Source organism: Octopus bimaculoides, chromosome 12 (assembly GCF_001194135.2).
Source record: "Octopus bimaculoides isolate UCB-OBI-ISO-001 chromosome 12, ASM119413v2, whole genome shotgun sequence".
Classification (NCBI taxonomy): domain Eukaryota; kingdom Metazoa; phylum Mollusca; class Cephalopoda; order Octopoda; family Octopodidae; genus Octopus; species Octopus bimaculoides.
Window position 1 is genome coordinate 27442911 of NC_068992.1, and position 8983 is coordinate 27451893.

At 31.7% G+C, this 8983-nt stretch overlaps 1 protein-coding gene across 4 annotated transcripts in view; it reads right to left on the reverse strand.

Annotated features, from left to right (window-relative positions):
* The window catches only part of LOC106879726 (tumor protein 63), a 274347-nt gene that overhangs the window by 53525 nt on the left and 211839 nt on the right, over positions 1 to 8983 (reverse strand). The window lies entirely within an intron of this gene.

The following is an 8983-nucleotide window of genomic DNA, read 5'->3' on the forward strand; positions in this document are numbered from 1 at the left end:
TATATATATATATATATATATATATATATATATATATATATATGTGCCCACACACACATCAAATAACTTTATCAGATTTTAAAACAATTTATAAAAATGTATTATTAGTTCTTTTTAGAATTTCCAAAATGTTATTCGTCAGAAGATTATGTTGAATAAAAAGAATGTACTAAGACTGAGTTTAGAGAAAAAATACAATATTGGGAAAAGGTTCTGTTATATTGCACCAAATGATCACATAGCAGCAAACAATAGATAATGGACAAAACAATAAATAATAAATCAGTAATTAAAAATATATATGATAGCCTATAGAAAAAGGGGGGATATAGATCTTTCTTTATGGCTAACCAAACAGAGAACAATCCAACCTTTATTTTACCCAAACAGAGAACAATCCAACCTTTATTTTACCCAAACAGAGGTTTCTTTACTGCCAACAATAATCAATCAGGAAAACTAGACTGTTTTAATGAAAGACTTACTCAGAGATAATTAATTAATGTTATTGTGATAATAATGATAATGTTAAAATAAATATAGAAAATAGGACTTATCTACATTAACTTCTTTAATTTAGCAACACATTCAGTTGGAAAATATTTTACACTAACATTTTCATATTTTTTTTAAATACATTTTAAACTCTCATGTGTCTTTTGGTTAATCAGTGCAATGTAAGCTGAGATAGAACTCATAAGCTTACAGAAGGATTTCAACAATTTTAGCCACTACGCCATGGAGAAATAGTACAAATTGGCAACTTTGTCTATTGAAAGCATAATCAGAAAAACAGATAAAATCACATGCAAAAATGGACCATTCAAAACTTACAAAGTCTGCTAAGGAAAGAAAACAAACTCACAAGACTGAAATGGTTGTTAAAAAAAATTGAAGGTGTTTGATCCAGTTAATAACAAAGCCAAGTTAACATTTAAAAAGTGTAACACCAAAATTAATCAATTATTTAAAGCTAATCAATTTTTTAGTGATTAATGAAATGTTATTAAATGAAAATTCAAACTGATCAAATAAAATTCATATTAAAATGTCAAATTAATATTTTTGTGACAAATTCTAAAACTTCATTGAAATTCTTTCTCTCACTCAGAACCTTAACAATTTTCCCTGGTCTTCCTGTCCAACTGCTCCCAGCTCCAACCAGATCTCCTTTCCTCTTCCCGGTCACATCACTAGGGAGTTCTTTGACCTTCCTCACTTGTACCCTAGGAGTTTTATCTGAGGATCTGCAAGGCAAAGTTGTGCTGGAGTCCCCTAAGGGCATGTGCATTCTAATGCCACTTATCCATTTGATCTCTACATCAATGGAGGTCTATTAAGTTTGCTCCCCAAAAAACTATGTTGCTGATTTCCAATGGATTCCAGGCAACTTCCAAATATCTCAACATGTTAGCCCCATACAATGGAACTGACTTCACACTTGAACTGCAGATCTTAGTGTCCCTGGGATGAGCCTCAACTTCCAAATATTATTCAGCAGAAGGAATGCACACTTTGCCAATATTGGCTTTAACATCAGTAATAGTATCACTTGTCTGGTTGATGATCCAACCCAGGCACATAAAGCTTGAATGAATATCCTACAAAGTTCTCCATAAGGGAAAATGGTTAAGGAATCTCAGTGAAAACTGCAGTCTACCAAACTGTCTCAACCTCTTTGTTGTTCTTGACAGTATCAATTACATTATAAAGAACATCACAGCAGTCAGGAGAAGTGGAATTCAATGGTCTTGAATTCAAACAGCTTGAAACACCTTGTTTACACAGATGATCTTGTACTGTTGTCTCATAGTCTATGCCAGATGCAGAAGACATCGTCTCTCAAATCATTGAAATTAGTTTTATTTAAAAGAAAAGAATAGTAGTTGCTGTAAACGTTGTAGCTTAACTATGATCAAAGAAGTTCTAACCAAGAACATACTATCTTTCTTTTTTTTTCAGACAGTCTATAAAGAACATTATCAAATATGGTCTTCCTTCTTTAAGACAGCAATGTATGATTTGAGAGATTTGTCTGTTATTTTTAGAGACTGATCAGCAATATCTAAATTCACTCATCTGAAGACAGATATTTGTATATGAATTCATGTTTCAATATTACATCACAAGGTGGCGAGCTGGCAGAATCATTAGCACACCGGGCCTAGTGACAGTTTGTCTGTCAGCACATTCTGAGTTCAAATTCTGCCGATGATGACTTTGCCTTTCATCCTTTTGGGGGTCGATAAAATAAGTACGAGTAGAGCACTGGGATTGATGTAACCAGCTTAACCCCTTCCCAAAGTTGCTAGCCTTGTGCCAAAATTTGAAACCAATATTATATTACAACACTTATTTCCATCTCCACTTATCCAGTCTATCTTCTCATTTTCAAATATCTGGGAACATAACACTCATAGGAAAAATAAATCACAATAAAATAACAAACATACAAAGAAATAAGTCCATTTATCTAAACTATTGTCTGATTTTGCTTCAAGTTTTTTAATTCATTAACAAACTTTCAACCTAGACAAAATGCTATATACATATTTATGTATTCAAACACCTCAAAAGTGAACATGGCCAAGATTTAGGTACTAATTAGTAAGAGACCTAAACAGCAGTAGTTTTGTAGTCTTGGAAGTATAAAAGGAACTCAATACAGAAACACAAAAAAAAATGAAATCAGATCTCTGATAGTATATTAGAGACTCAATGCCTTAGGTGCTGTCAATTCATTGATGTAGTTAGCAAATTTGATGCTGTTTTGAATGAAGACATAATTAAGGCAGATCACTTTCCAACTAGAAGCAAGTTACTAATTAACAAAAATTAAAAATCATTAAAAAAAAGGAATGTTAATATTTCTGAGCTAATCCTAAAGAGGGCTAGAAAAAGTTCCAGGAATATTAACCAAGTTAAAAATGAAGTATTCTTTCTATGAAACCATGTTATGAAATTGAGTAAAAAAAAATAACCAGATATCCAAAAGGATTGCTCAAGGTACGCAGGAGAGAGAATTCAGGAGAAAAAAAGATCTATATTATCCATTGTGGAAGGAAATACTGCAAAAATAGTCTAAATATAAAGCGGTGGGAAAAAATAATTAGGCCAGATGTGAAAACACTGAGCTGTACATAGCATAGCTTAGAGGAACATGGAGAAAGATTGTTTGCAAACCCTCTACTAATACCAACATGGAAAACAAGATATTAAAATTCATCAAGTATTAATTTACGTAACACGATAGCATTTTTGTTGTTGTTTCTGTGGTCATTGTAGTTGATTGAATGAAATATTGAATTATTGGCTTACAACCCATGAATTCAAATGGCTTGTTAGACTTGTGAGCTGTTCCTAAAGAGTTCACTTAACTAGCTTCATGCCTCTACTACTCAAGTAAATCTGGCTAGGGTCTCCTTAACAACGGCCATTGGTGTCAATAACAGAGTACATGTTTAAAATAAATTGTACATTTGTGTACATGTTATAGTAATTTACTTAAATATGCTATATCAGCAGAAAGCTAACATTGATTTTTCTGTAACATTATTAACGTGCATTTTTTTATTTCATAAGAGATGTTTTTACAACTAAATATGCATAATACTTGTTAACCACCATATTGGAATATTCATGTTTAATCTGAGCCAGTACATATTTCTAGTTAATGTGACATGAAGTAGATGAACAACAAATCTCCAAATTTAAATGCCAATCAAGAGATAGTACAATAGTTCAAATAACAGGGGGATTTTCTTTTGCTATACCTGTCACTGTGGCCTTACACAGAAACCAAAGCAGACAGCTTAGTTACCTAAATTAAAAGGTTTCGTTAACTACCAACAGCTATTTTAACAATGAAAAGTATTTGCTAGTCGTATTTAGAAAGTAGTTCAAAATCATTTAATCATTAACGTTTTCTCCAGTAGAATGTTTAAGTATATTAATCAATATAATGTATCGTACTACTGAAATTTTAATCCAATTTTAGTGGTAAGCTTTCAAGTTAGCCACTTCCAGTTTAATCCAGTTCTGCTTACAATCAGAATCAAGCCAATGACCTCTTAAAAGTGTTGAACATTTTTTATTGTGTATTCAATTAACTAAATACACACAGGCAGCTTACAGTTTCAGAGAAGAAATTTACAAAAGAACAAAAGAATTTAAAGTCCCTTTGTAGAATATCATAAAGATAGTAATGCATGATACCCACATACTCTACAAATAAAGTGTAATTAATTAATGTTTAGTGATTGTTTAACCCTTTCGTTACCAACCCAGCTGAAACCGGCTCTGGCTTTGGGTACAAATGTCTTGTTTTCCTAAGTTCCACAAAACCTTAGTCACAATTTATATTCCTAACACTAGCTTAATGATAACTAAGTTATTTTACTAAATTCTTTGTTTTATTTAAAGTAACTGAAAGAAACACAGAGCATCTCAAAATAAATACAGTAACGAAAGGGTTAATATTGGTTTCAAATTTTGGCACAAGGCTAGCAATTTCAGGGGGAGGAGATAATTGATTACATTGGCTCCAGTGTTCAGCTGGTACTTATTTTATCAACCCCAAAAGGATATATGGCAAGGTTGGCCTCAGCGGAATTTGAACTCATAACTTAAGATAAACAAAATGCCGCTTGGCATTTTGCCAAGTGTGCTAAAGATTCTGCCATTTTGCCTCTTATGTTCTCTAGCAATAAATTCATACTGCCAAATAACAAAATCATGGGAAGATAGGTGATGTTAAACAAGCATTAAGTAGCAAAATTTAATACACCTAGATGTAAAATTTGAAAAACTTCATGATATTCAAAACGAAATAAAAAAATTTGATATGCAGAGAGACATAGAAGTCAACCACAGGATTATTTAAAATGATCCCCCCATTCATCATCATCAGTTAATATCCATGCTGGCAAGGGTTGGAGAGTTTTACAGGAGATGGTGAGCCAGAAGACTATGCCAAGTTCCAATGTCTGCTTTGAATGCCCTTCCTAACACCAAGTAACACACATACACACTTCCCTCAGATAATTCTCAGTTTCAATACACCACAAGCCATCTAATACTTTTTCTATACTGAAATTCAAACATATATTGTTCATAAGAAATTACTAATATTTTCCTTATGTAGAATATAAATCAAATATTTATGACCAAGGAACCCTCTACATGACAGCTTGACTTGCCAGAAATAGTAGCCAAATCTCCATTAAATCACATCCTACCTTTCTGAAAAAAGTACAACAGTTGTCGATGACTTTAAAAAGATGGAATGGTCACTTAAAAACCTGAGCTCTGAATAGACATTACTCAATGTGTGTGTGTGCGTGTGCATATGCATATGCATGCGTATTTTTAATTAAGAAACATCAACATCTTGCAAATTCTATAAATTAGGTAATAGAAATAGGATATAAGGTTTCTTTTGCATTAACATAAATCTTTACCAAAGAAATTTCTACATAATAACAGTGAGGACATTTACATTAAGAAAAAAATAATATATGAAGTTAATTACTTTTTAATTAAATAATTTAGTCCAAACTGGGATTCTTATGAGAATATGTCCCATAAAATAGTTAAAACTTCTGAGATAAATTAAACTATTCTATTAATTTATCTGTACAACATGCCACTTTAAATATCTATTCATGTATCCTAATTATAATAGATAATACAAAAGTATTATAAAGACGTATATTTAACAGCCAAATAAATACAATAGAATAACCATCTGAAAGAAGATTATTAGCAAATATAAGCCACTTACACATATAATAGAAATCAAAATGTGTATGAAAATAACAAATTGCTGAATTAGAGATCTATGTTTCTGGTTTGCTGACTAAAAGCAATGCAAATATGTCAACAAAGAATTCCGAGAACAAACATAAAGAACGTACAAAAAAAAAATAAGACAGTAGTAACATACAATAAGAATGGCCAGACATAAAAATATAAGATTGATTTTTATAAGCATTTATAATCTACATTAGAAGATAATTTAGGTTTGGTGTCATACAAGTGAGCTTTTAATGACGTGCATAAGCTAAGCTAAGTTATATAGATAATAGGCAAATGGCTCCTTCAAAAGATAAAAGTCTCATTTCCAATGATGCTAATATTCCAACAATAGAAAAGATTTTGTCTTGTTAGAAAAGAGACAGTAGACGATGTTGTAAATGATAAGCATTCATAGTGATTTGCTATCTTTGGATTACGAATAAAAGACACATTAAAAGGAAATATTGAAAAGTGAAAGAAAGAGAATTTCTTTTCATCATTTGCCTTTAGTAAAATCATTATTTTTACCTATGCTAAATAAATATCAGCACAATGTACTGGAGTTTCTGTAGAATTATAGAAGTAGCCAGATACCAAAGGACATAATCACTTAAGTACAAAACAAAACGAAATGGTTACCGTAAGAAAAAAGATGTACATACACACACGCACAGTGAATGAATGCCAAGAGAAATCTAAGAAAATATCTTGGCAAAATAATTTTGAGCAAACTTATTGAATAAGATTTTATATGACTAACATAGAAGATGAGAAATCAGATCTATTATTCAACATGAAACAAAGATTCATATTTCCCAAGAGAAAATAGTAGGTCTATAAGTATATAAACAATTTTCACTGATATAACAAGATAATTCATGTTATTTAAAAGATATAAATTTAGTGTAGACAAGTTGTTTATGTCAACAATGACAAGAGCAAAAACAAAAGATTTTACATATATTTTATCCAAAATAAAACAAAAATTTTAGTCTTAATATTAATCATTCTGAAAGTAGAGAAAAATGTAAAGACAGTAAAACAGAATGATTTACTGTTTCCAATTCTTTTTGTCTTTTTTTCCTGAAATTGTATATGGAGTTCAGTTTTTAACCTTGCAAAATGAATCTTAATTTGTAAAGAGGTTCAAAAAAGTGGTGGTTGATTTCATGGCAAAAAGCAGGAAAAAAACATCTTTCAAATAAGTTATTGTCAAAGCGTCACTGAGTCTTGTCCCTATTTACAAACAGGTCAAGGAAGGACATGTTAGACCATGTAGTCAGAGATAACTTAAAAGACGATGGTCAGAGCTGAAATGCCTCTAATCATAAGATTGTTAAGTCATTGTTGATACAGAGCTAAACAAAAACAAGTAGGTGAACAAAATAAGTGTCCTGCATAAAAACACAATGAAGGGCTTACAGCAGATTTGATCTCACAAACTACAAGTTTGAAAGCAATACTTGACACATCCCTTTCCTCTCAACTAGAAAGATCTTTGTTTCACTCAGGAGAATGCAGCCATGCTGAGACACCACCTTGAAGAATTTTTAGTTGAACAAATCAACCCCAGTATTTTCCATTTTTTTAAGCTTGGTACTTATTCTACCAGTTACTTTCGCCAAACCACTAAATTATGGGAATGTAAACACACCAACATCGGTTGTCAAGTAGTGATGCTAACACATATCATCATCATTCTCCATGTTGGCATGAGTTGGACACACGCGCACACACGATGAACTGCTTTCAGTTTCTGTCTACCACATCTACCCACAAGGCTTTGATTAGTCCAAGGCTATCATAGAAGACACTTGCCCAAGATGCCAAGTAGTAGGACTGAACCCAGAACCATATGGTTAGGAAGCAAACTTCTTACCACACAGCCACACCTGCAACTATGTATTGAGATTTAATATTGTACATTTTTGATGAACAGTGACCTGAAAGTAATTGTGAAGGAATAAGTTTTGCCATTTTACATGGCTTACTCAGAGGAATAGAAGGGCTCCATTTATGTGCCATTTTGGTATCCTGTGACTGGTGGAAGGATAGAATTTGGTTATCCTCAAACCAGAAAACTGACCTAAATATTTGCAACAGAGTAAACTATTAAAAGAACAAAAACAATTCCTCTAACAAGCTTCTACACAGTTTCCATCAACCAAATTTCACACACAAGGCCTTGGTTGAACCAAGACATAATTAAAAGACACCTGCCCAAGGTACCACGCAATGACATTGAACTCCTAACGACATAGTTAAAAAGCAGAGTTCTAAACTCCACAACAATGCCAGGTTTAACATTCTTCTAAGTTACATAAATTTACTCTGTTAACATAAACAAACTATGTGGAACTCAAGAATGAAAAATAAAATGTCTAGAATTTAAGAACAAGGACAAACACCAAGGAATAAAGCAATAATTTTAAGTATGATTTGAAGAAGTAAAGGAATTTCATAAAATGAGAATTTTTTTTTTAAATGTATATAGGTGACTAGTTTTTTATGAGTAACCTAGTATACTCTTAATGTTTCTTGTATAAGGCAGCTCTCAGTGAAGAATTAACATCAGTCTAGTAACTACAAAACAATATTCTTACTTCTCAAAAGAGGGAGATCTATAGATCATTTAATATTTATACTAATACAGAAATTTAAAAAGAGGATTTCTAACATAAGCCAGAAGTTATCTAAGGGTTACAGCTTGAATTATTGGGTCATTTGAAAAGGCAGGCAAACTGTTTCCCAGGTAACTTGATCAATATATGAACAAATTATATTTGTAATGGTACAACACATTAAAGGCAAATATGGAAAGACTGAACAGCAACACTATTTGTTGTTACAAAATAAGAGCAGGTTAAGAGTTGGAAGCAAAAGCTCTGAGGCAAACATGTTTATAAACAATAAGCACAAAATTTTAGATAGCATTCCTTGATCAATATTGAGTAAGGAATGAAAAGTTTTATTTGGCAATCTGGTGTTGTCTTAATTAAATTAAAAGTTACAACTCTAGGATTAGACTTAACCCAGCCAAAATGTAACTACAAGGATGGTGGTAAAAATCTATAAAAGTTGAAGAATATATATCATCATCATAATTTAACATCCGTTTTCCATGCTGGCTTGGCTGTGTATATATGTGTATGTATGTATGTATGTATGTATATATATAAATATATAT